General features: G+C 36.7%; 1 protein-coding gene across 2 annotated transcripts in view; it reads right to left on the bottom strand.

Annotated features, from left to right (window-relative positions):
- Positions 1-27,949, bottom strand: part of LOC129721330 (glutamate receptor 1) — a 357,842-nt gene that overhangs the window by 133,394 nt on the left and 196,499 nt on the right. The window lies entirely within an intron of this gene.

Genomic DNA, 27,949 nt, shown 5'->3' with positions numbered 1-27,949 from the left:
TTTTCGTGGCAAAATGTTCAAGTTTTATCCATAATCACCATGCGTCCGTTGAAAGATGCTACTGCAATGCAAAAATATCAAACGATAGAGTCTCTTAAATCTTCCAAAACGGCCAAGTACGGTTTGTATAATAATGTTCGCATAGTTATTGTTAATTTAAAGTAGAGTTTATTTTTTTTTCATTGAAAAGTACATTAATAACCTTAGTTTGATGCCAAAATATTCAAAATCAGATGAACGGTTCAAAATTTACCAATGTTAGGAAATTGAAAATGTTGAAAATATGACAGTAGGGGACACCCTGAGGACAAAAAAAAAAAAATACTGGTCCTAAATTTATCGATAAAGAATAACTATAGCGATTTTGAGTATGACCGGAGCAAAAAAAATTTTCGGATAGCACCTTCTGCATGAAATTGCTGATATGAAAACCGAGGATTCCATTGTGATCAATAAACATTGATTTTTTAGATTTTCAGGAATGCACCAAACGAAAGTCTAAAGTCTCTCAGATACTTGAAAATGATTAGCTTATTTTCTTTTTTTTTTTTTTTTTTTTTTTAAAGAGGGGATTTGTTAGTAGCTTAAGTATTTATGATAAATATTAGTAAATAATGAGTATGTGTGTCCAATCACAAATGGTGACTTCTCAACACTGTTAGAAATTTGTAATTTTAATTGTTAGGATTTGTTTGCTTTCGCAATTAGGACTTATCATTCGTAGGGATTTAAACCTACTTGTCAGAAAAGGGGAAGTAAACTTACAACTAACTTAATTGCTAACTTATTGGCTATAAAGAGAGCTTATCGTAGCAATTGAGGATTGCAACGATTTTTGTCGAAAATTGTTAATAATTTTATTTGACATAGCTTCTAATGGTTCAACACCAGTAAGTCTATGTAATTCGAGTGTACCAAACCAAGGAGGACGCTTCAAAATCATTTTCAGAATTTTATTCTGAATCCTTTGAAGCGTTTTCTTCCTTGTTGAACAGCAACTTGACCAGATCGGTACAGCATAAAGCATTGCTGGTCTAAAAATTTGTTTGTAAATCAAAAGTTTGTTCTTTAAACAAAGTTTAGAATTCCTGTTAATGAGAGGATATAAACATCTCGTATATTTGATGCACTTGGCTTGTATACTCTCAATGTGCTCTTTGAAAATAAGTTTTTTATCGTGAATTAGTCCCAAGTACTTAACCTTGTCGGACCAACTTAAAATAACCCCATTCATCTTGACAACGTGATTGTTGTTTGGCTTGAGGAAAGAAGCCTTAGGCTTATGCGGAAAAATTATCATTTGAGATTTAGAAGCATTGGGAGAGATTTTCCACTTTTGCAAGTAGGAAGAAAAAATATCTAAACTTTTCTGCAATCGACTGCATATGACACGAAGACTTTTTCCTTTTACGGAAATGCTTGTGTCATCGCAGAACAATGACTTTGTGCATCCTGGAGGCAAATCAGGAAGATCTGAAGTGAATATGTTGTACAGGACTGGACCCAAGACTGAACCTTGAGGTACACCTGCTCTGACAGGAAATCTATCAGATTTGGAATTCTGATAGACAACTTGCAGAGTTCGGTCAGTAAGATAATTTTTTAAAATTTTGATTAGGAAAATTGGAAAATTAAATGTTTGCAATTTCGCAATCAAACCTTTATGCCAAACACTGTCAAATGCTTTTTCTATATCTAAAGGAGCAGCTCCAGTGGAATAACCTTCAGATTTGTTAGCTCGTATCATATTAGTAACTCGGAGCAATTGATGAGTTGTGGAATGCCCATGGCGAAATCCAAACTGTTCATTTGCAAAAATTGAATTTTCGTTGATGTGTGACATCATTCTGTTAAGAATAATTCTCTCAAACAGTTTACTTATTGAAGAAAGCAAACTTATTGGTCGATAACTTGAAACTTCAGCTGGGTTCTTATCCGGTTTTAAAATGGGAGTAATTTTTGCATTTTTCCATAATTTGGGAAAATATGCAATTTTGAAGCAGCAATTGAAAATTTTTACTAAAAATTCCTTTGTGCTCTCAGGGAGATGTTTGATTAGTATATTAAAGATTCCATCGTCACCAGGTGCTTTCATATTTTTGAAATTTTTAATAATTGATTTAATCTCATTCAAGTTAGTTTCAATTATTTCTGTAGGTAAAAAATTCTGGGAAGAAATTAAATCAAATTGACGTGTGACTTCATTTTCAATTGGACTCACAAAATTCAAATTTGAGTTATGAACACTCTCAAACTGCTGAGCAAGTCTTTGAGCCTTTTGTTCATTGGATACAAGAAAACGTTCACCATCTTTTAAAACTGGAATAGGCTTTGAAGGTTTCTTAAGAATCTTCGACAGCTTCCAAAATGGTTTTGAATATGGTTTAAATTTTTCAACTTTAGTCTCAAAATTTTGATTTCTCAGAAGAGTAAATCTATGTTTAATCTCTTTCTGTAAATCTTTATAAATAGTTTTAAAAACAGGGTCACGAGAACGTTGATATTGACGTCTGCGGACATTTTTCAAACGAATTAGAAGTTGAAGATTTTCGTCAATTATTGGTTAATCAAATTTCACTTGAGCCTTTGGAACAGAATAATTCCTGGCATCAACAATTGCACATTTTAATGCGTCCAAAGCGGAATCAATATTCACTTCCTTTTGCAAATCAAGCTCATTATTGAAATTTTTCTCAATATGAGTTTTGTATCTTTCCCAATTAGCCTTGTTATAATTAAAAACAGAGCTCATAGGGTTTAAAACTGATTCATGTGATAAAGAAAAAGTTATTGGAAGATGATCAGAATCAAAGTCAGCATGTGTGATCAAATCACTACATACATGACTTTGATCTGTAGGCACCAAATCGATTGTTGAATGGTTTGTTACAGAAGAAAAGCATGTAGGACTATTCGGAGACAAAATAGAATAGTATCCTGAAGAACAATCGTTGAATAAAATTTTGCCATTGGAATTACTTTGAGAATTATTCCATGAACGATGTTTAGCGTTAAAATCGCCGATTATGAAAAATTTCGAACGATTTCTGGTGAGTTTTTGTAAATCACCTTTAAAATAATTTTTGAGCTCGCGTGTGCATTGAAATGGTAAATATGCTGCGGCAATAAATAAAATCCCAAGTTCAGTTTGAACTTCAATTCCCAAAGTTTCAATAACTTTCGTCTCAAGATGGGGAAGAGCACGATGTTTGATTCGGCGATGAATAACAATTGCAACTCCACCGCCGGAACCCTGAATCCTATCATATCTATGAACCACGTAATTGGGATCATATTTTAATTTTATGTTAGGTTTCAAAAATGTTTCAGTAATAATTGCAATATGCACATTATTTACTGTTAAAAAGTTAAAAAGCTCATTCTCATTGGCCTCCAATGAGCGAGCATTCCAATTTAATATTTTAATTGTTTTATTTAAAATCATTGCTAAATTTTAAATTAGAAACAATTTTAATAGTAAAATTTGTGCCTATTTGAATGGCTTCAAACATTGATTTTGCCTGCAACATGGCGCCTGCAAAAAAGAAAGTTTACCTGCCGTAATAGGCCCCAGGCAGTTGACATTAGAAAAAATATTTTCGGCAGCAATATTAGCTGGAGTGATAGGTGTACAATTATTTTCTAGCCTGTTTTGCTTACCCATATTAACAGTCATTTTCGAACTACCAACACTAGGCGGTATAATGTTCGAACTACCTGTAACCTGTGCATAAGTTAAACGGGTATGCAAAGGAGTAGGTAAACTATGCGTCACTGGTACGCTTGGAGAATTTTGTTTTGAAGTTGGTTTTAATTGAGAAATTGAATTTTGTTTACCTTGCCTTGCCTTAACAATTGCTAAACGGACTGGGCATTGATAAAAATTTGACATATGGTTGCCGTTACAATTCGCACAGCGAAAATTTTTACTCTCTTTCACAGGACATGTGTCCTTTTTGTGAGAAGAGTCTCCACAATTAAGACATTTTTGGTCCATGTTACAGAATTTGGAACCATGGCCATAACGTTGGCAAGTACGGCATTGGGTGATATGCTTTTCACCTCCGCCATACTTCCTATAAATTTCCCACTTTACACGCACATTATACAAAGCATGTGCTTTTTCAAAAAATTTTAAGTTGTTAACCTCATTGCGGTTAAAATGAATTAAATAATTAACAAGGGAAATTCCAGTTCTCTGACTGTTTTCGCCTCGTGATTTTTGTTTCATTAGAATTACTTGGGTAGGGGCTATGCCAAGTAATTCTGTTAAAGTAAGTTTGATCTCATCAACGGTTTGATCGTTGGTGAGACCTTTCAAGACAACCTTGAACGGCTTGGCGTTCTTGGTGTCATATGTAAAAAATTTGTACATCTTGTCAGTTAAATACTGAACAAGACGATCACGACCCTTTACTGAGTCGGCTAATAAGCGGCATTCACCTCTACGGCCAATTTGATAGGTAACTTTAACGTCAGAAACACACGTTGAAAGTTCCTTTTTGAATATATTAAATTCAGAAGAAATAGTTACCACAATAGGTGGAACTTTCTCCTTTTTTAAAGATTTTATACTTTGTATAGTTTCATTATTAATAACTTCCATTTCACCAGCTTCTTGCTCAGGCAAAATATCAAAAAGATTGTCACTACAGACACTCGATGTGTCAGAAAGAGATGCCTCTCTTTTCCTCCCCGCAGCGATGCGAGGTTTCTTTTTCCGTCCAGCCATTTCAGGTGATACGAAAAAAGTTAAAACAAATGTTAAATTCAAAAGTAGGTAGTCTTGAGAAAGACTGATGGGAAATAACTTTCAGGTAGTCTTTAAAAGACACACTGACAAAACACAAACTTTGAAGCTATAGGCAGTCAAAGACCAGTCCACAAGCAACCGAAAAAACGTCTGATCTGTAGGACAGTTCAAGACGCACTGCTGATTAGCTTATTTTCATTTTCATTTCTCAAAAGGTATCACATCACATTTTATTCATATGTCTTTGTTTTATGAACCAATGGGAAATCTCTGTAACGCAATTGATCTTAAATGTATTGCTTCCTTCGTTTCTGAGATGTCTGAAGAACGGTTAAATATCACTTAAGGAATTTTTGGATCTTGGATAGTGTACAGTGGCCAGAATTCAACTGCAGATATCATTCTGAAATCCAAGATGGCGGATTCGGTGTTTTGTAAACAGACTTAAATGGATAAACACTTTTGAATATGAATATTTTTGGAATCAGAATGATGCCCAAACATAAGTAGGAATCTGACATCAGATGCCGTTTTTACTTCCAGTTTCAAGAAAACATTCCAAAATAGTCGAATACTGCCGGATGTGGATGTTTCCGAATAATGAGATTATTCAGAGGTCGGAAATCGACTCCAAATGCCATTTTGAAGTCCAAGATGGTTAAATTAGCAGTTAATTAAAAAAATTAATATGTAAAATTCTGAAATCGTTAATATTCAGCAACGCTGAGAACGTTAAACTGGTCATAGTTATTTCAAATTGAAATGAGCTGTAATGTGCATATCTGCGCGTAGACTAATCAAGGAATTGGGGGGGGACCCTACTCTGGAAAGTTGAAAAATAATAATTTTTAGTGATTTGTTTTTCGAATGTTTAGGGTGAGGTGAAGTGTTCGGGTATTTTAAGTATTGATTAAGGTATATTTGGAGAAGTATTTTGCATGTCGTGGATGCAAATATAGTGAGTATTACGTTGTTGGCAGCGTTTTTCTCAAAACCGTGCTTTTTCCAGTGGTAGTTATTTTTTGTCAGCATATACTGGACCGATTTGGATGAAACTTTTTTCTAGCATGTAAAAATGGATTACCTAACTTGTTACATAGCCGTTTTTCAATATTTGAATTTTCCAATGTTTTTTAATCTTTTAAATGATGATTTTTCAAGAAAAAAAATTTCTTACTCAAATGGCCGCTATTTCATTTTTTGGTATTTTCAAAAACGGCTATGTAACAAGTTAGATAATCTTATTTCACAAGCTGATTTTTTTTTACTCACTGTATTTTCCTTCAAGACATGCAAAATACATTTTCAAATATACCTTAATCAATAACCAAAATATCCGAACACTTCATTTTACTCTGAAGATCTGAAAAAAAATCACGAAAATTCAATATTTTTCTACCTACCAGAGTATGGGCCTCTTTTTAAAAGATTTGAGATACAGAAAAAATCTGTACTGACAATAAACTGTTACAAAACAAAAATATTTAGACCAGCAATGTTATATGCAGTCTACATCTGTACAAGTTGTCCCCAACCAGGAAAAAAAGCTTACTAAGCTTTTAGAACAAATTTTTGAAAACAATATTGAACTGTCCTTCCTTATGTTTTTAGACAGACAATTTCGCTGCCTAGAGCTCTTTCGAGCGAATCAAACTACGTTTGTTGTTTTTTTTTTATAAAAAATTTTTCAAGCGGTTTCATACATAGTCATTTAGGAGTGGTTTGAAAGAGTTTTGACGTAGAATACGTCTTACGACAACATACACAGGGGTCCCACTTCAATACAGGTTTCGAATTTCTAAAACCGAAAACATCGAGAGCGTCACGAAAATTGTCCAATTTCAAATGTTTTAAACTCAGTCAGTTTCCAACCGATTTCCGTCATTTTTGCAGCAATCGATTGAAAAATCATCTAAGCACCCGTCCAAATGCAGAAAATTGTGATCTGATTGTTCAAACTATTGTACTATTGAAAATTGTTGAACATTGTCGAATCGAAAATGACGACCTTTGATTGGTCGCTCGCTGCCTTTCCCTAAAAAGGACGACAGAATGGAGTACCTTGTTAGCCGGGATTACACTCGTTGGGCTATATAAGCTCAGTTTACTAGCAGCGGCAGACAGTGGCAGCGATGGCATTGGGCGAAGGCGGCGTGGAGCTACAGCGGGCAGGTGGTAGTGGTTAGCTGCAGTTGCTAACTTTTTCAGGTCGGCTCCCATTCGATCTGAGTTGGACTCCGCCAGCGGTAATCCAATTCAGATATCGTTGGGTGAATACAACCAGAAACTGAATGAGTTTCGCACCGCCAGGTGTTTTGAGAAGCCATCATCATCCAGCGTGTATGTATATATAGGGTGTGTGCACATATAGAACGTGTGTGAATATCTATAGCATGCGTTGCTAGCGTGCGTGGCTAGCTATATAGCGCGTGCATGTGTCTAGCGTGTGTGGCTTGCGTGTTCATGATTACAGCGTGTCTGTGCATGTCTATAGCGTGCGTGGCTTGCCATGTTGCGTGTGTTGCTTGCTATATAGCGTGTGTGCATATCTACAGCGTGTGTGGCTAGCAGTCTAGCGAATAAAATTATCATATATAGTTGCAAATAAATAACTTCATGTTGATTTGAAATATCACCGTAAATCATTCAGAACTAAATCAAAAATTTGCCATGTTGAAAAAACAATATTCAGTTGTCAATGAATGGCATTGACAAACCTTATTAACCTCTTTTGACTTCAGCTAAGCCTCAAAGTTTACTGAGTGTATTTTAACATTTATTTGAAGAATTGAACCACCTAATTTTTGGCTCAGGTCCTATTATTTGTAGCAATCAGTTGTAAAATTATCTACGCTACCGCAAACTGCAGAAAATTGTTCGTATTAAACCTAGTTAACCGGCAATACACTATTGGCTTATGCTGTTGTTCATTATCGTTACCGGTGCCGTCTGTAGAGTTTACCTCATCTGGAGCAGAGAGACCATTAAATTGATTACCCTATAGAGTGTATTCCCAAGTCTATTGCAAGAAATACTTTGACTCAAGACAGGCTGTCGTATTCTACGTTAACTCTGCGGTCGTGCCTTATAAACAACCTCTTCAACTTTTCGTTAGAATTTTCGTTAAGAGCGCCCATTTCGATTTGTTCAGAGGAGTTTCAGGGAACTAAACTGTTCATTTGAATAAACTCATTTTGGAAAAATCTGAGATGACTGGTTCTTTTAAAATCAATTTCAATGAAAGAAATATGCTTATTCGCTTAGGGTAGTAAGATAAGGGCTACATACTCATCAAGCTTCATCGAATTCTCAGAGAGTACTACAGGCTCCTCGATCAACTTGGCGCGAAATCCTTCCTACATTATTAAAATCACATCTTTGGAACCGCTGGACCGATTTTCATAAATTTGGCTGTACATAAAAGTTGAATCAATTGAATGAATACCAGTTCAGTTTATGCAGCCATGCAAAAAGTATATTTTTTTTCAAGGTCTGAGATGAAAGACAATATCAGATTTTCGATTTTGTTTCTACGAAAATTTTTCATGATTAAAACAATAGAGTTGCAAAACTTTTCGTAAACCAACATTTTTCCTTTTTATTAATTAGTCCACTACAACGACTGAAAGGTCTTTATCCTGATTCTGAGATGGCTAGTTAAGTTTATAAGCAGGTTCAAGGAATTAGTATTCATGAATGCTTACACATACAGAAGTTGTGCGCGTGATGGGTGCCGCGTTTTTCAACAATTGATTAAGGAGACCAACGTGTCAAACTTTTGACGGAGAATTTGGCATTGATTACTTGCAATAGGAAGATTTTTTTCCGTGGTTCGTGAAAAGAAATTAAACAGAAGCAGAGGGACTATTGCCTGGTGAGAGTAATCCGATGCGTCAAGAAACGCAACAATAAACCGGTAAAATGTTGGCCAATATTTTTGGAGACGCAGGGCATAACATTCGTTTAGACGTCAATGGAAATCAACTTTTCCAATTTCATGTCACGGTTCAAAAACTCTGTCTTTTAGCACAAAGCTTTTATGCAAAATTTAAGCTCAATCAGACTTCAAAAAGTCCTGCATAAAAGAGGTCAAAGTTTCACTTTTTTGACCAATTAAAACAAGCATTAGGGTTAAGTATTACATGGAAGTTTCGATAACGATTATTTTTTGGATGCCAAATGTCTAATAAATGAATGAAACGTTAAAATCTGGTGTTATCCAAAAATTGTTTTCTTTTTCAAAAAAATCGACTGACTTGGAAATTTTTGAGCAGAGTTGAAACAGTCGAAAAAACATTTTCGAGCCATACAGCTCAACAAAATGCAAACGTAAAAATCTTTCCGAACATTCTTTCAGCACCTTAAAATACATCGGAAATTTCAAACATAATAAAACAATCAATATTCAGTCATACCTCGATATAAGGTAACCTTGATATAAGGCAACCTCGATATAACGTAACTCGATATAACGTAACTATTTAAAATGTATTGAAATTGAAAATAAATGATACAGCAACTGTGTTTGGGCCATAAATTACTTCAAAAAAATTTTTGTGGTAAGTTTTGAAACCATTGAAACCAATGGGGAAGTTTTCCAAAATGGGCATAAAGAAGGTTTAAAAATCATAATAGGTGATGGGAAATCCTTCAGTAACAATTCACAGTTTTGTATCGATAAAAAAAAATTTGTTTGTTTGTTGAAGTTTTCTCTAAATGGGCATAAGAAAGGTTTAAAAATACTGATAGGTGATGGGAAATAGGTTTTCACGCATCTGTGAGTTACCACCAACAGTTTTGCATCAATTAAAAAAAAATTTTTTGATTGTTAAAAATTGTCCTAAATGGGCCTAAGAATAGTTTAAAAATACTGATAGGTGATAAGAAATAGGCTTTCACGCATCTTTGAGTGACCTCTTGTATCAATTGAAAAAAATATTTTTTTTAGCTTCTGAACATATTTCTAAATGGGCATAAGAAAGATTTTAAAATACTGATAGGTTATGGAAAATCGGTTTTCGCGCATCTTTGAGTAACCATTAACATTCTTGCATAAATAAAAAAAAATTTTTTTTTTGCTTCGATATAACGTAACGAAAATAAAAATAAAGCTGCCTTATATCGAGGTATGACTGTATGTGAAACAATATCGTTGCATATTATTGGTCTGGAACGATTGGACGTTGAAATAATATAAATACTGACGATCGAGTATGACGCAGAAAAAAGTGCTGTCTCACCAAGACAATGCTCGCGCTCTTTTTGCTCGCTAGACGACCGATAAATTGAAAGCACTCCAAACTGGGTCCCTGCCATTCGTATTCGTCAGATTGAAGAGATTGGCGATGACACTCGAATGAAAAGGTAAAGTTGAAAACAACCGACTATTTTGAAGGATTTGACGCTCAGAGCAGGGATGTTACGGATGTGATTTTTTAGATATCTGCAGATGCAGGTGATGATGCGGATATTTTAGTATATTGCATATGCAGATGCAAATGCCGATGTTGGGATCGGGATACAGAAATTGATATCGTGATTTGGACAAAATGCAATTGAAATGGTTTCAATGCAGATATATTTGGGTACAGGGTCAGTTTTTGAGATTCGGATGAAATACACTAGGAATGCGGTTGCTAAAACGGGTATTGCGGTTTAGAAAAAATACAATTGTATATGTGGTGCACCGTGAATTGTCTCAGAATCATGTTTATTAACAAAAAAAACTTGAAAGAAAATAATATAAGTAGTTGAAATCAGCCAACGACAAATTATGCTTCATAAACGCCCGTTTGACTGCTTTTTCGCCAGTAAGCTGACTACGGAGCGGGTCGTTAATCTAGCCTCACTGCTATATACTAGTTGGAGGTGGAAACAAATATCGGCTCATTAAGTCACGAGGCTTATAACTAACTCGAAGTTCTTTATACCATAGAAAGGTATTTTCTGTGAGATTAATGCGAATCTCTTCCGAGTAGGGGAACTGTTTCATTATTCATCTCAGCCAATACATTCATCTTATACAACATGAAAACACAATTGAGACAGGAAAAACGCTTATTTTCTTACTAAACCAATTTACTAATCCGTGGAATGGATTCTTCTCAATCCTCAAAAACTCAATTGAAAACTCTAAATTTGATATTGTAGTCGGGCATCAGCACTCGAAAACTTACTTATTTCAATCACCTATCAGAGAAAATAAAATCCGTGCATTGTGCTATACGGCTACAACAGGACTCGTTCAGCAGCCAACCAAAGTTTTTTTCATCACTAGCGGATCATTTTTGATTTTAACTACTAAACAAAATCACTCACTACACTTAAAATACTTTAGTCTTTGAAATGTTCAAGTCAAATTTTCAGAAAAAAGCTTGAATTAGCAGAAATATATGTGATGAGTTTTTACAAACCCTAAATTTCCACTGTACGTATTTTCATCTGTTTTCAGTGCGTTGAAGGAAATTAAAAGTTTTCAAATCAATTTCTGTTAACACGAAAAAATAATACTGAAAATGTCTAATAATTCCGACATAATGCAAAGACTTCGCTTTGCCAGAGACTTGCAAAGCACTAAGAATCCCTGTAAGTGCAGGGAATTTAGACATTTAGAATGTTTTATTAATTAACACCAAACTTAACTCTACCCTACCAAAAAGAATAGGAGAGAAACAATTCTTTTGCCCGATAATTCGCCCTGTCCTCGTCTAATCCTATCAATTTTAATTAATTAGTTATTCATTTGTATCTTCCGTCTCTCTCAATTTACTAGCGGACACGTTATTTACTCAACGGAAAATTCGTTAAGTATTTACTATTTTTATTATTATTTTAGGTTATTTGCCATGTAGCCGTCATCGTTTTATTCTCAGTGGGAACGGAGCGTCGAATTCGAATGCTATAGAAAAATAATATAGTAGCGTTCTCACGAAATAAGTAAAAACTGCTGAATGCATTAAAAAATGCTTACTACCCATACACGCGGGGCTATCATTTCAGAACCTCTCTGTGAGAACGGAATGTCGCGATTTATTCCTAATTCGAGGAACATGCATGGGTAAGAATATTCATGTTCATGGGAATGTAATGCAATAGTTTATGGGAATCAAAAATGTTTCCTAATTTCTTGGAAGGCCTGTCCAATAATCAGTGAAGGAAATGAAATGATTTTGAGCTGATTGTTTTTTCATCTTGAGTTGTGCACATCATGAAGTGCACAGTTCATGACTAAAATTGTATCCTCTCAATACGTAATAAAATGTTGGTGCCTTGGTCACTCGGAGATGACAAATACAACAGTTGACTACATACAACTCTGAGAATAGAGTGATGCGCGTTGCTCCGTTGTAATTCTCTCTTCGTACGTGGCGCATCGTAGGAAAAAAACGATAGCAACAAGCAAAAGAATAATTGAGAGTCCCATAAATGTTGGTTGGATTGCATCTCGCATCGCAGTGACGCAGCAGCGATGATGCGGTGCGGTGATGATGGGAGGGAGAGTAAGTAGTTCGGAAGGTATTTTTTTCAGCAGGTTTTCTATAGCAGCCAAACAGATATTAAAATGTGCTATGTTTGTTACCGAGAAATCATACGTTTGTTGTATTGCGTTGCGATTTCGTCAATGACATTACTCCCTAGTTCTGTTATGATTAGTGAATGGAATATTTTCCTCATACTTATTTGGGTAGTAACGTTATGGAAGAGTGAGAGGGGATGGAGTTTTGAAAATCTTTGAATAATGCTTGCCTTGCATTTGAACTGGTTTTGGATGCATTATTGCAGATTTTGATACTGCATTTTCACGTTTCAGTGCTGCGATTTTCAGGTTTTAGTGCTGTATGCCAATTGTGTTGAACCGAATATATTTGTACAGAAGTACAGAAATAACCCCGAGAGGTAAAATAAGGCTTCTTTAGCAAAATCTTTAGCAAAAATTTGTAGAGGTTTGTAGAATTATCATTCTTATTAAACATATGCTGGCAACGACATTTTTATTATCACTGGACTTGCTTATTCATACTAAATTCAACAAGGAACTTGGAATATAAGCATAACAACTCAAATCTTGTTTTTCCTTCCTTTTCAATTTTCTATATTTCTGAGTACAAATGACATGAAGTATTTACAGATCAAATTTGTAACGGCTAATTTAACAAACATATTTACCCTAGTAAAAATGTTATGCAACTTAAATCCAAACAAAATATGGCAAGTGTTTTTTACGTCTAATGCCTGATTAATACCTGATAAAATCTGCAATATTTTGCAAATCATTAAAACTTTTTCTATCTTTCACAACAGTTCGAAAAACATAGAGGAGAAACAATTGGTATGATAAAAAGCTTATCGAAGCTTTTTTCCTGATTGGTCTGATTTCAATTAGTCGAATGTTCGCGGAATACCAGTTCAAGAAACACTAGTTAGGGCCAACAATAGTGGTCTTAAAAGGCTTCGCGGTCATTCCACAGCCCTCCGACCGAAAAGCATTGCCACAACGATTATAAGGTTAGTTCCAGAGCTATATGCTCTGTACTGAAAACAGTTACAGTTTGAACCTTTGTTTTTATTTGTTTTGGAAATATTCGAACTGTTATTAAAATTTGTATACACTTGTAACAGTAAGGAAAAAATTCTTAATACATATTTAGAAGAAATTTGTTTTGTAAGTTCTCCGTACGTCACAATTGAATCAGTTGTAACACACCCTGTTGACACAGTGCGGTTCGATGGTTCGATTTTGGTAACATATTTATTTGCTTTCATTGACCACAGGGGGTTTGTTTCTGAAAAGTTGGTTGGGTTTGTAACGACAGATGTTGTTTGGCCATAATGGGTCAAGTAGGAGAAACATGCTGTTAGTGATAAATCAAACGGGCCCGTAACATCAAAATTGCACAAAAGCTTGAAAACTCCGAAATTCAAAGAGTAGTAAATCTAGAATTTGTTTATATTAAAATGTTGATCTGACTTAACACCAACTAATTATATGTAAGGAATAACCCATCGTGAAAAAGTTGAACAGGTTGTTTATTAGACACGACCGCAGAGTTAACCTAGAATATGACAGCCTGTCTTAAGTCAATGTATTTCTTGCAATAGGTTTGGGAATACACTCAATGGGGTTAATCAATTTAATGGTCTCTCTGTTCCAGATGACGTTTACCTCTACAGACGGCACCGGTAACGACAAAGAACAACAGCAGAAGCTATGTACAGTTAAGCAGTTTCACTTGACGCCATATCCAAAACAAGAATGAAATTGTATTGTTTTGTGGCTGTCTTTTGTATCAAGTTGCACTGAGAAAGCTTAATTTAGGCAGTGGCTACGATGAGGGCCAATAGTGCATTCCCGGTAACCTAGGTTTAATACGAACAATTTTCTGCAGTTTGCAGTAGCGTAGATAATTTTAAAACTGATCGCTGCAAATAGTAGGACTCGAGCGAAAAATTATGTGATTCAGGTTCACTGGCGCAAACATTCTTCAAATAAATGTAAAAATACACTCAGTAAACTTTGAGGCTTAGTTGAAGTCAAAAGAGGTTAATAATGTTTGTCAATGCCATTTATCGACAACTGAATATTGTTTTTTGACATGGCAAATTTTTGATTTAGTTTTGATTGATTTACTGTGTAAAATCAACATGAGATGATTTATTTGAAACTATATATGATAATTTTTATCGCTATACTGCTAGTCACGCACGCTATATAGCTAGCCACGCACGCTGTAGATATGCACACACGCTATATAGTTAGCCACGCACGCTATAAACATGCACAGACATGCTATAGACATGCACAGACACGCTATAGACAAGCCCAGAAACTATATAACCATGCACACGCAAGCCACGCACGCTATAGACATGCACGCGCTATATAGCTAGCCACGCACGCTAGCGACACACGCTATAAATATTCACACACGTTATATATGTGCACTACACCCTGAAAGATGGTGGCTTCTCAAACCACCTGGCGGTGCGAGTCTCATTTAATTTCTGGCTGTATTCACCCAACGATATCTGAATTGAATTACCACTGGTGGGGTCCAACTCAGATCAAAAGGGAGCCGAACTGAAAAAGTTAGGTTCTGCAGCTAACCACTACCGGCGCCGCTGTTGCCCGCTGCTGCTCCACGCCGCCTTTGCCCACTGCCATCGCTGCTACTGTCAGCCGCTGCTGCCTGCTGCTAGTAAACTGAGATTGCTTGAGGAGAAGCAGTCTCTTATATAGCCCTACGAGTGCATTCCTGGCTAACTAGGTACTCCATTCTGTCGTCCTTTTTAGGGAAAGGCAGCAAGCAACCAATCAAAGGTCGACATTTACGTTTCGACAAGGTTCAACAATTTTCAATAGTACAATAACTCGAACAGTCAGATTACAATTTTCTGCATTTGGACGGTTGCTTAAATGATTTTCCAATCGATTGCTGCAAAAATGACGGAAATCGGTTGAAAACTGACTGAGTTTAGAACGTTTGAAATTGGACAATTTTCGTGACGCTCTCCATGTTTTCGGTTTTCGAAATTGGATCCCTGTATTGAAGTTGAACCCCTATATATGTTGCCGTAAGACGTATTCTACGTCAGAAAGATCAATTTTGTCAATGATCAAGGAACAACTTTATTTGAAATGAAAAAATCTCTCTCTTTCTCCAGCTCGGGGAAAACTAATAGTGTCAGAAGGATCGTAGCTCTAGCCCCGCAATTGTCCTGTACACTCAACAGTTGGCTGCGAAGTCTGTGTATAATAAACAGAAGTTCAAATTTCAAGACGGAATGGAGCACCAAGGCATTGCTTCAAATTATCAATACACAAAATTTAAAATTGTCAAAAAAGTTGTTTAAGTTAATATTTCCGAAATCTCATTTTTTGTTATGAAAACACTATAAAAGGTTAGCTAAATATTTGTTGTCTGATCATGGCAAACTGAGAGAGAAAAAGTTACGATGGCAGTTCGTAACGTTAATGACTTTTGGCCGATAGCTACAATTTTCCACCGCCGTGCGTCGGAAATTGCCATTCTCCGCCACAAACATTTGCCGAACTTTTTCGGATACATTATTTTTTCTTAGCCCTTTGTCCATCTTGACGCCTTATACCGTCAAAAGCTTCTAACCAACTAGCAATTTGCACTTGCGCTTGCACCTACCAGCTACCACCAAAGAAAACCCCGTTGAGTTGAGTGAGAGTAGGAAAACACGAACTCTCTTTTTTGAAAAAAAATCCCCATCATTGAGTAAATATTTACGATCCAATTTCTCTTATTCATTACTTGTTCATAACGCGACTAACTTTATATTCTCAGCTGTGCACATAGAGAATAACATATATTGCGTGCTCCCACGATGAAAAGTACATCGTAAGAAGGAAGGCGGAGAGAGTGCACCAGTAACGATTTTTTTTATATGGTGCTCTATTGTGATCTTCGTTATTCACCTACCATGGAGGTCTGTTTGCAAATGTGCAAAGAATAAGAATAACTCGCACACTGACGACGATGTCAACGCATCATAGGCTTGGTTTATACGTATTCATTAGTCGCTAGAAGCGATTTTTTTCCATCGGTGCCAATAATTGCCATACATCGACAGCACTGCAGTGGTTACCAATTTTGCACGTAAACAACTACAGCGGATACCTAGGTAACCTACTACGATGGTCTGCGGGTACGTTTATTCATGATAGTGTGATTCGTTCATAATTAACAGTGTGATGAATATGGGGGCGTCGTGAGATGAATAATTGAGCAGTGATTTAGGTTTTGAGATGGATATGGAAGCTTTGTGAAAAATGGTTTGTTTTACAAAATTTAGGATGAATCTAACTAAGTTTGCTAAATATACCATGCTGGGTGATTCCGTAAGAGCACGTGAGCATATTTTGTTTATTTGTTCAATGGTTTCGTTAATCTATTAGTGTTTAAACCGTGCGTTCTTCGTGTATATCGGCTCAATGAGATGAATGATGGAACAAACACCCTAAACCTCAAAGAGGCTAAAAAGTCTTTCATTTTCTGCATTGTCAATTGAAATATCTTCATGTGTTGGATGTGACGGATTCCTGGAGTATTCTTGTGTGCCATAATTCGTTAGAAGAAGACAAGCACATTTGATGACTCAGCTTAACTTAATTTAAACCTTAATACCAACTTTGCGTAAAAAAATGTTCAGCGTTTGCTTTGGTTTTACAACACCCGCATCGCATGACATATGGGTTGCATGATTCGGACGCGGAAGCGGATGTTGATTTTTATGCGGTAGTTCCGCACTTAGGGATTCGGTTGTATATCCGTATATCCGTAACGTACCTTATTTAGAGCCATAAGACTGGCATTGAAATGTTGATCAATCAAGTAAACATATTACTCTAGATAGAGATAATGTTGAAAAAGTACTTTTTTACGGAAAAGCAACGGTTTCTTCAGGGTACTTTTCGCTGTACCATCGGTATTTTCACCAAAAGTTTTGCTCGAACGCGAAACCAATTGGGAGGTAGCCACTAACCCTAAGTGGGCGTGAGAAAATAGGCCAATCGTATGAATGATTTATGGGGATCTGTTGAAAGAAATAGAAAATGGTGGTGATAAATATCATATCACGAAAAATGTGTACATTATAGCTAACCCTCTCAACGTTCTTACGTACCTCGAGATCAGAGATTATTTAATTTTTTTTAAAATATACCCCAGAACAGTGAAGAAAGATGTAATCCTATTTTTCCACCCAAACTATCATCTGTGTGGTACAAATTAGTGTAGAGAAAAATCGAATACGTGTGTACCGGTCCAAATGTATCTACACATGTGGCAACACTGTTTGTAGTTTTAATCACATATACGTCGGCAGTTATTCACTGAACATGTTTTTTTTCGAGTCTTCTATATTACACTTTATTTGTAGTAGTTTTGGCTGCACAAATATTTAAGAAATGCTAACTTTACTTAAAAAGGTAAGCTTAACTAATAAACCAGTGAAACAATGAAAATATAGCCGCTTGAATGAAAGCAATCCCGGAGAACATATCTCTCAGTCCCACAGAGCCACCAGTGACGGGTCGCGCACACGGTTCGCAATCATCTTCCCGACAGACCAGCCACGCACGGCAGCAGTCAAATAGCAGCAAAACATTCCGTTAGATAACGTTGCCTGCTGTCGACTGTCTGTCGCGACGCGGAATAAAATGGTTCCGCTATACACTCGTGCGAGGAGTTTTTTTATTCTGATTTCACCGATTTCCCCAGCACGGAGTGTCGAGGTAAGCGCGCTATCTGATGCACGACCGGAAAAGTCATTCGCCGTTAGAGCGTGAAATGTAATTTTATCATGTTTCGCCAGATTGTACTGATGCCACTTTATCCGATGTCGCACCGATTCTGCGGGTAGCGAAACTTCAAGCGGCGGCGGTTGTGCGCGGTAAGGCTTTCGCCAAATTTGAATATATAGATGTCATCCCAGGATAAATCGTCTGCTGTACTACAAGTCGATGCGACAGGTACTGGCATCCCAACAGTTCCCTGTGTGTGTGTATTTCGAACCGAATAAGCCACAGATTGCATGATTTTGGCAGAATGTCAAGAAAATGGGGAAAAAACTGGCATTACAAATCCGCTATTGGATCAGCTCCAAGGGTGTCTCATTCTGCTTTTCTGATATTTTTTTCCTGCTTATTTCTTGAGGAAAAATGGACTGCAAAGCCCCGTGACGACTTGAGCTTCTCAATACTCGCGGCGCCCCAGTCGCGACGGACGGAATTCAATTTCGCTTACTGCGCGCTGACGACGGAAGGGCAAAAATAAAAAGAACGCGTACCTTCCCATTGTATTTCTGCGTTTTGCATGGTGACTTCATGATAATAATTTGGCACTGTCGTTTCATTACACGCGAGTGAAGTGGAAACACGCTTGATTTTCCCGGGTTGACACCACCGCCACGGTAAGGCGATCCCAGGTGAAATGTGCGTAAACAGGAGTGAAAGGTGTTACGGAGTTAAGCGAGATTTGGTGTTTCCCCTTTTTTATTCCAAAAGTATAAAAATTACAATGCTACGGCACGGATCAAGTGTATTGTCATGAAATGGGTACCATTTTTGTGGTTTTTTATGTTTTCTCGATACAAGGTGACTTTGAAACTATTGTGAACCCTTCAGCAATTTTTCAGATGTGTATGTTGGGGTTTAAATTCTAACAACAATCTTACCTCTTACTCTACGAAGGTGGAAAGAAAAGATAAGAAAGCAGTAACAAATTGAACTTTGTGTGCAAGCCAATCTCAAGGAATGCAGATAAAATTTTACAAATCTACGCGTAAAAAATAAGTCAACACATTACTAGCTTGAAGCTTTTTCAAAAAAGCTATTAGTAAAGTATAATACCATTTCTACAATTCGAGAGCAAATCCAGCTATCCAAGCAAATAAGAAAAAAAGCTACAGCAAATCCAAACAAAGTACACCTTATTAGGCAAAACTTGTTTACACACGAAGAAAAAGAAGAAAAAAAAAACTACTCACAATTCAACGACGGTCATGCCAGGCTTCCGAATAACCATACTCCGGGCTAGGAAAAACAAACATTTACCGATCAAATCTTCCACTCCGTTGTACAACAATCAGAGCAGAGCCAGAAGAGATCCTGAGCTGCTGCTGCTGCAAACGATGGTAATAAAATGTCCTTTCTCTATTTATTTTGCTCGATTAATAACAAGGAGTTGAACAAATTTATTTGAAATAAAATTTCTTCTCCCAGGAGTCAGCTCTTTTCCATAAAGCGTCGTTTTATTCCGAGCTGCAACCGTTTGCTGTCTGTACTCCCACGTGCCACCTTCTCCGTCTACCGGTGACGCAGTGGCGGCATTTCGTTCGCTAGGCACGCGAAAAAAACCGGCAGCAATTTCTGTCTGCAGACCATCCTGCGTGTGGTGTACAGCGGATGTCTTATGATGATACTCCCTCTGTTATATTGAATGAATGCAAATTAGCATTTAGCTTCAAGGAGAGACGGTTTTCTTATCGCCCACTTTCATACCCTTGATACCGGGAGACTCCCCAGACGGAGCCGATGAGAAGAGAAATGTTCAACAAGATTTTTGATTGACGTATCATATAATTGCTTTCTATTAGCAATTCCAGGGAGGAAAATTTCCGTCACTTTCGCACGAGACGCTCAGGCTCTAGGCAAGGCAGGAGAATCATAACAGCATTTTAATGTCTAGCGTTTCTAATACCGTACGCGCTATTTCTGCAAGTGGCTTTCTGCTGAAGATGGACAGCTTGTGCGTTCAAGAGCCTTCGGAACAATCTATTCATTTGGCTTTTTGTTTCCAAGCGACGCATCTATTTCTGAACTTGTTTGTGCTCAAACCCAACTTCAACGTATCTCCTCAGTGCTTTGCAATCAGTCAAGCAGAGGCAATCCCTGACTGCAGCTAGAGAAGCCACAAATCGACTGCATAGCAAACTGGAATATTGGATTGAGCTGGGGTTTCTTCGTTTAACTGATCTGCTTTTTCAAGTAAAACCTCAACCCATTTAAGCACTCTCGGGGGAATTTGAAGTGTATTGTAGTTTAGTATATTATTATTCAGTATGTTTATTACCTTGAATTTTAAAGTTTTTTTTTTGAAAGCACGTATCAGTATCCCTACGATAGCGTGTGCAAAGTTCCACCCAAACAAAGAAAGATCAATTCTGGAAGCATAAAATGACATCGTTGATCAGAGCGAAATAAATTCATTTATCTTTTGTCAGAACCGCCTTATTTAGTGTTTGCCGACAATGAAAAGAGTTCAAACTGAAATACAACTTCCCGCAATAAGAATGTCAGTGTTTATTTAAACAATTTTTCCGCCAATGCAAGCATTGGCTTCGATTCAAAACGGTATATGAACACAACGCCACAAACGCTGCTAATGGCTGTTCAAAAGTGGAAAATGCAAAAAGTTTCCACATTTCGATCGAACTTGTTTACTTCCTGCTACCCGTGCCCCCACACCGGAGGGTTAGCTGAGTTGCGCAGACATTAAATCGTAAATTGTTATGCTAATTGCAGCCACCCTCCTGGGCCGCCATACAATCGGGGACAGCCGACCAGTAATCCATTCTACTACCTCCCGGTTATTTTTCCCACCACTCCAGTATTCGAGTTTTAAAAAGAAACCGACAAGCTCATTAAGCGTTTCGTGAGCGTTGCAAAAGTTTTACAACCGAGCCAGAAGTGTGGGACCACTCAACAATTCGGGGAGGGCATTTTATGTTAATATTTGCACTTTACACTGTGTCGCGTCGTGCCGCGCGTCGCTTAGAGCAACTTAACGACGGGCTGGATTGAGCTGGCTGGTAGAGGCGGCCCCCTAATGCAAATACCGTTAATGGTTTACCGCGGTAGGCGACCGATAAATACTTAATGTGCCCGGAGATTAATAAAACAATCGCTGTAGCCTGTGGGAGATGCTTTGCACCACGGATTAACAGCTAGTCTCTACGCAAGCGAATTGTAGCATATCGACTTTAATTGAAAATCTGACTAGTTTTTGACGTAGAATTACGTCTTACGACAACATACACAGGGGGCCAGTTTCATTACAGGGATCCAATTTCAAAAACCAAAAACATCGAGAGCGTCACAAAAATTGTCCATTTTCAACCGTTTTAAGCTCAGTCAGTTTCCAACTGATTTTCGTCATTTTTGCAGTAAGCGATTGGAAAATCAACCAAGCACCCGTCCAAATGGAGAAAGTTGTAATCTGATTGTTCGAACTGTTGCACTATTGAAAATTGTCAAGCCTTGTCGAAACGCAAATGTCGACCTCTGATTGGTCGCACAATGCTTCTTTCCCTAACAAGGTCGACAGAATATACCTAGTTGACTAAGAATGCGCGCTTTGTGTTTTATGTATAATTCATTCCATGACTGTGCCGATACCACACGGACTGCTGGATGGCAGCAGATAACAGAAATGCAGCACTTACGCTATTGCGTCTTACAACAAAACGGTTATAGATCGACATCACAATTTCCACCTTCATACTAATGTCTACCGTCGGCAGCATAAAACATGCACGATCTGCTTCCATGCGACTTTAGTCATATCTATTTTTTCAGTTATCGCAATCCACAACGTGCAAAAAATCTATGTCAGAGCGGATATTGCGCGCTATCTGGACCATGAAGCATTTATGCGATAATTGAACGAAATTTGCAACTACAGCAACCAGGCTTTCTCAAGGCTGCTAAATATATTTGGAAGAGCATAATAAATGGTTATTACTAAATTACAACTTAGATTACAGTTTGATGCTGCTGCAATTGCCCAGCAGTGTGATGTATATTACGATTCATTAACACTGTGCATCACAAGCGGTATATGCGAAACAAATCCGATTCCAAACAGAAAAGTTCAGCCAGTTCTGCTCACGGCGCTGAGTCCGTTTGAGAAAATTCATAACACTTCATTAACAAATATGTAACGTCTTAAAGAAGACGGTTGTTTCGAGAACGGAAACATCTTCTTCCTTCAAGCCGTGCAACACACGATACATGTTATATTGTTGCCTTCATAAGGCAACAATAGGTTGACAAGAGGAATGTAACAATTTACTTGGAGCAGCAAACGTACGGCGGTCGAACCTTGCGGCAAGTGTAATAGTAGAACGTTTGTTGTAATCCGCCAACCGGGAAGCAACCGAAAATGTTTCTCCTTACGAGGTTTGACCTGTTGAGACAAATTTCCTGGCTCCTTTGTCGCTTGCCTCTGGTGCCATCTCAATGATGATACATTTGTTGCCAGTTGACGATAAAAAAATGCGCTTTCGCGCTCAAATTTCGCTTATATATCGACAAACTGTGAGCAGCGTAGCCCATCCTCTTTTTTACGTACGTTGGAGAATGGCATAACTCAGCGGTTCTCAACCTGGGGTACGCGTACCCCTGGGGGTACTCGAAAACCTTCAGGGGGTACGCAGAAAAAAAAATCAGTAATGGCGGACAAAGCGATTTTTCTTTATAATGCTTCATTTGTTGTTCATTCTTGCTCTTAAAACATGACTGTTAGCAATCAAACAAACCATAGATGAATCAGAAACCTGAATTAGACTACCACAACATGATCTACCCCTACTATCTCCTACTTTGCAGGAACATTCCAAGCCAAGGTGTACAATCGATATGAAAAATACCGCCAAGGGGTACGCGGACAAAAAAAGGTTGAGAACCGCTGGCATAACTGGAAATAATTTTTCCAGTTATCCCAATCCACAACGTGCAAAAAATCTATGTCAGAGCGGATATTGCGCGCTATCTGGACCATGAAGCATTTATGCGATAATTGAACAAAATTTGCAACTACAGCAACCAGGCTTTCTCAAGGCTGCTAAATATATTTGGAAGAGCATAATGAATGGTTATTACTAAATTGCAACTTTGATTGCAGTTTGATGCTGCTGCAATTCCGCAGCAGTGTGATGTATATTACGATTCATTAACACTGTGCATCACAAGCGGTATATGCGGAACAAATCCGTAAATGTCAATTTACTAAGTTTCCATCATTACAAACCAGTCACTTCTTACAGCATCTCGATCATACTCATAGTTCATAACAATTTACAGAAGGGGCATCTTTGCCAATTGAGGATTCCGGCCTTTCTCTGGTTAAACTCCGTCTTCTTACAGTATCAAGAAATACAAACAATCTTCATATTCATATACTTGACTATGGATTTCGACGATACCTTCGGAAAATTAAAATTCTTTCTGCTTTGTTTTTTTTAAACATTTAACAAGGCTGAAATTATTAACTGTTACTGCACAGTTTAATTGTCTGGTAAATACAACTAATATCAAACATTTATGAATTTATTATACGATTTTTTGTATGTTTCTTCCAACAGAGACGACTTAAGCACATCGATTAGTGCGTTTTCGACGTAGAATTATGTCTTACGGCAACATATATAGGGGTACAAACTGTAAAACCGAAAGCATCGAGAGCGTCACGAATATTGCCCACTTTCAAAAGTTCTGAACTCAGCTAGTTTCCAACGGATTCCGTTTATTTTTAAAGCAAAAATAATATACGAAACAAATACAGAAAAATATATCGCTTCACACCATTAAAATGATTAACCCTAATCGAGTGTATTTCCAAAGCTATAGCAAAAAATTATTGACATAAGACAAGCTGTCGTAATTCTACGTTAGCCTTAATTTGATTAAATTTGATGCACACCTGTGCTTTATGTGATTCATTACCGTACCTTATCATTCGTAGCGATTTAAGCTTGCTTGTCGAAAATTACACTAACTTATTGGCTATAAAAAGAGCTTATCGCAGCAATTGAGGATTGCAACTATTTTGTCGAACATTGCGAATAATTTTATTTGACATTGTTTCTAATGTTTCAAAACCATTAAGTCTATGTAATTCGAGTAGACCAAACCAAGGAGGACGCTTCAAAAACATTTTCAGAATTTTATTCTGAATTTTTTGAAGCGCTGTCTTCTTTGTGGAACAAAAACTTGACCAGATCGGTACAGTATAAAGCATTAGTGTTCTAAAAATTTGTTTGTGAATCTAAAGCTTATTCTTTAAACAAAGTTTAGAATTCCTGTTAATGAGAGGATGAAACAGCTCGTATGTTTGATGCATTTTGCTCGTATACTCTCAATGTGCTCATTGAAAATAAGTTTTTTATCGTAAATTAGTCCCAAGTACTTAGCCTTGTAAGACCAACTCAAAACAACCCCATTCATCTTGACAAAGTGAGTATTATTTGGCTTGAGGAAAGAAGCCCTAGTTATTTGAGGAAAAATTATCAATTGAGTTTTAGAAACATTGGGAGAGATTTTCCACTTTTGCAAGTAGGAAGAAAAATATCTAAACTTTTCTGCAATCGACTGCATATGACACGAAGACTTTTTCCTTTTACGAAAATGCTTGTGTCATCGCAAAACAATGACTTTGTGCATCCTGAAGGTAAATCAGAAAGATCGGAAGTGAATATGTTGTACAAGACTGGACCCAAGACTGAACCTTGAGGCACACCTGCTCTGACAGGAAATCTATCAGGTTTTGAATTCTGATAGACAACCTGCAGAGTTCGATCAGTAAGATAATTTTTTAAAATTTTGATTAGAAAAATTGGAAAATTAAAAGTTAACAATTTTTTCCAGTGGAATAACCTTCAGATTTGGTGCCCTCATATTTTTGAAATTTCTAATGAGTGATTACATCTCATTCAAGTTAGTTTCAATTATTTCAATTAAATCTGGGAAGAAATTAAATTACTAGACGTGTGATTTTATTTTCAATTGGAGATTTTTTTTTATAATTTTACATATATTCTAATGAGTGACAAGTTAAATTATCGATTTCTTACGTTAGGTTAACGTCTATCAGGAAGTTAGGCACCTAAATTTGAAAATCTAGTAATTCAACTATAGAAACAGTGGTCAGAAATTCATCGCTTAAGCAGAGAAAAAATTGCTAGTATTCTTATCAGGTTTACCGAGGTTTTGTCATCAACCGATCAGAAATTCTTTCGCGGTTGAGTTTTTGTAAAAAAACCAACAATTGATTGAAATACAATAATGAAAAATTGATAAATAACATGGATTGTTTAAATCATACCGAACAACCAATCACTGCCTTTCTCCGCCAGTACAACCGGTCCAACCGATATAATTTTGGAGAAGATTTGTTATTGTTGTTGTTTTTTCACTCGATATAGTTTACACGCCATGCATATCGGAAGTTTAACTCTCAGTGGTCACGTATAAAAGCTCTCGCATGTAGAAATTTAGCCTTCATTGTATAACCGATTACTGCAGCAAGACCGGTTTTGGCCATAGCACCAGTTTTGACCATGATAGAATAAAATTGATAATTGTGAAAAAGTATCTAAAATTACTCCTATTTCGAAGTCTCCTATTGAAACTGCTGATATTATTCGACAAATATATTACTCACTGTAGCAAAAAAATATGCGTATTTTACTCTTAATAAAGGAACTAATTATACTCTCCCAGGTTTCCTGTATAATCTAACGTTTAGGTAATTTGCAAGCTATTTTTGATAGAGCATAACCTTGTTTAAATTTGTCCATTTCTATAACCAATTTTGTTACCAGCGTCAGGCACAACTTACTACAGCAGATGAATGAAAAAATAGACATTATGGTATGATTTTTCTCTGTAATTTTAAAAATAACAAAAGTTTCCAAAAACGATCAACGATCCATTCTTGGCCACATATCAAAGCAATTCCATAATTCATAATCCTGATACTGGCCATATGTAAACAAAACCATGGTAACGTATTAACATTGATGCAAAGCATGAAACGTACGGATTTTTTCGGGCCGTCATAAGACATCGCATGCGATTAGTGAAAACACAAAACTGGGTTTGAATAAGAACGATTGCATTATTACAGCAACGGTATTTGATATAATATATCCGTTCCGTATACAATATCCATTCTCTATTTGTTCAGATTATTTACAAAACTGAAACTTCGGTTGTATTAACCGAAACTAACGCTTCGGACTTTTAACCTGGTGACTATAGTTGGTATACTATACGAATAAGTTTTTATGTAAAAAAAGCAAAGAGCGGAAGCTTATTAATAAAGATAAATGACAGGCGAAAAATTAACATAGAACAACGATGTCATGTCAGTGTTATTAAATATCCTACTCAATTTAAATAAATTTCTAGCTCGAAGTACTTTGCGTAGCTAGATATGTGTGAATATAATATTATTATTTAGTTTGATTGATAGATATTCGGGCCTTTCAGTTAGTTTAATAACGAGGATTTTTGGTGATAAAATATATCTACAGGGTAAAGTCAAATTATAGAATAAATTAAACTGATTCAATTACATATTTTTCGAAGGAAGAAGGCCAAATATCTCACATTAATAACATACTATGGCCAAAACCGGTGCCTTTACCCTACTAGAAACTGCCTCGACCCACAGCCAGCAGAGCAGGCGATTTATTCGATCGCAGCGTTCCATAACAGACGGACCAACCGGCAACGTAGCATTGCACTTGCACAGCATTGCCGGACATGTCCGGACATGTTAGTAATATTGTCCGAATCTTTCGTGTCGCATCTGCTTTTAGCCATTTGACCACTGCTAATAGCTGTGCGTGCACCGGTAGCGTTTGTGTGTATGATCATTTGTTTGCTTGCTTGCAGTGTGTGCTGACTTGCGGAGGATAACAGAAGAAGTGGAATCATCCTGTATCATCGGAAAATGGCAACCCTAAATCAAACAAAAGAAATTTTTTTGAGGAATACCACAACATTTTGGAATGCTCTAAATCATAATTTAAATATTAATATATTTTTCTGTCACTTGCCAAAACCTTGACAGTGTTTGGCGAAAAGCGTGTTATAATGGGACACCCGAAACAATGTTCAACTCTAAGAGATGGCGCTGTAGTGGTAGTGGTAGTAAAATCGAAATTTCAACGAGCATTTTGCTCAATGACCGAAAAAAATGCTATTAGTTACTCTGTTTTTATATTATTCTAACTCTCTAGTACTTATTTTTACTATATTCAATCTATTTAAATCAAAAAACTTGATTTTGCTGTACTACTATATTGAGTCAACGAAGTTGTATAAGAAAATCAAGTTTTTTGATAAAAATAGATTGCATAAAGTAAAAGTAACTAATAGAAAGTTAGAACAATATAAAAACAGGGTAACTAATAGCAGTTTTTCCAGTCACTGAGCAAAATGCTCGTAGAAATTTCGATTTTACTACCACTATCACTACAGCGCCATCTCTTAGAATCGAACACTGTTTCGGGTGTCCCATTGCTGTTTTTGAAGTTATTGAAATTATAGTATTTTTTAAAACACATGGATTTATATGCTGGGATGGAGCAAACCTAGAATTGGTTTTCTCCTTTGTCAAGCAAATTTCAATCTAAATACTACGGGTTGTATGAAATGGTGACGTAGGACAGATACAAATATTGATTTTAACTCTCGTTGAACATATTTCACTACACCTGTTATACAACGTGTATCTAACAGAGGTATAAGGGCTCACCTTGCTATCGTGTTAAAGAATAAAGTTGAATTCTCTACACGCAGTTTTTTGTATCAAGTTGAGCGTAGATTTTTGCATTGAAGGCGTGGCCACGCAGTTTAGAGAAAGAGAATCGAAACAAAAC

The sequence above is a fragment of the Wyeomyia smithii genome, chromosome 2 (genome assembly GCF_029784165.1).
Source record: "Wyeomyia smithii strain HCP4-BCI-WySm-NY-G18 chromosome 2, ASM2978416v1, whole genome shotgun sequence".
Lineage (NCBI taxonomy): Eukaryota > Metazoa > Arthropoda > Insecta > Diptera > Culicidae > Wyeomyia > Wyeomyia smithii.
The sequence above is the reverse complement of the archived record's forward strand: the minus strand, read 5'-3'. Positions and strand labels throughout refer to the sequence as shown.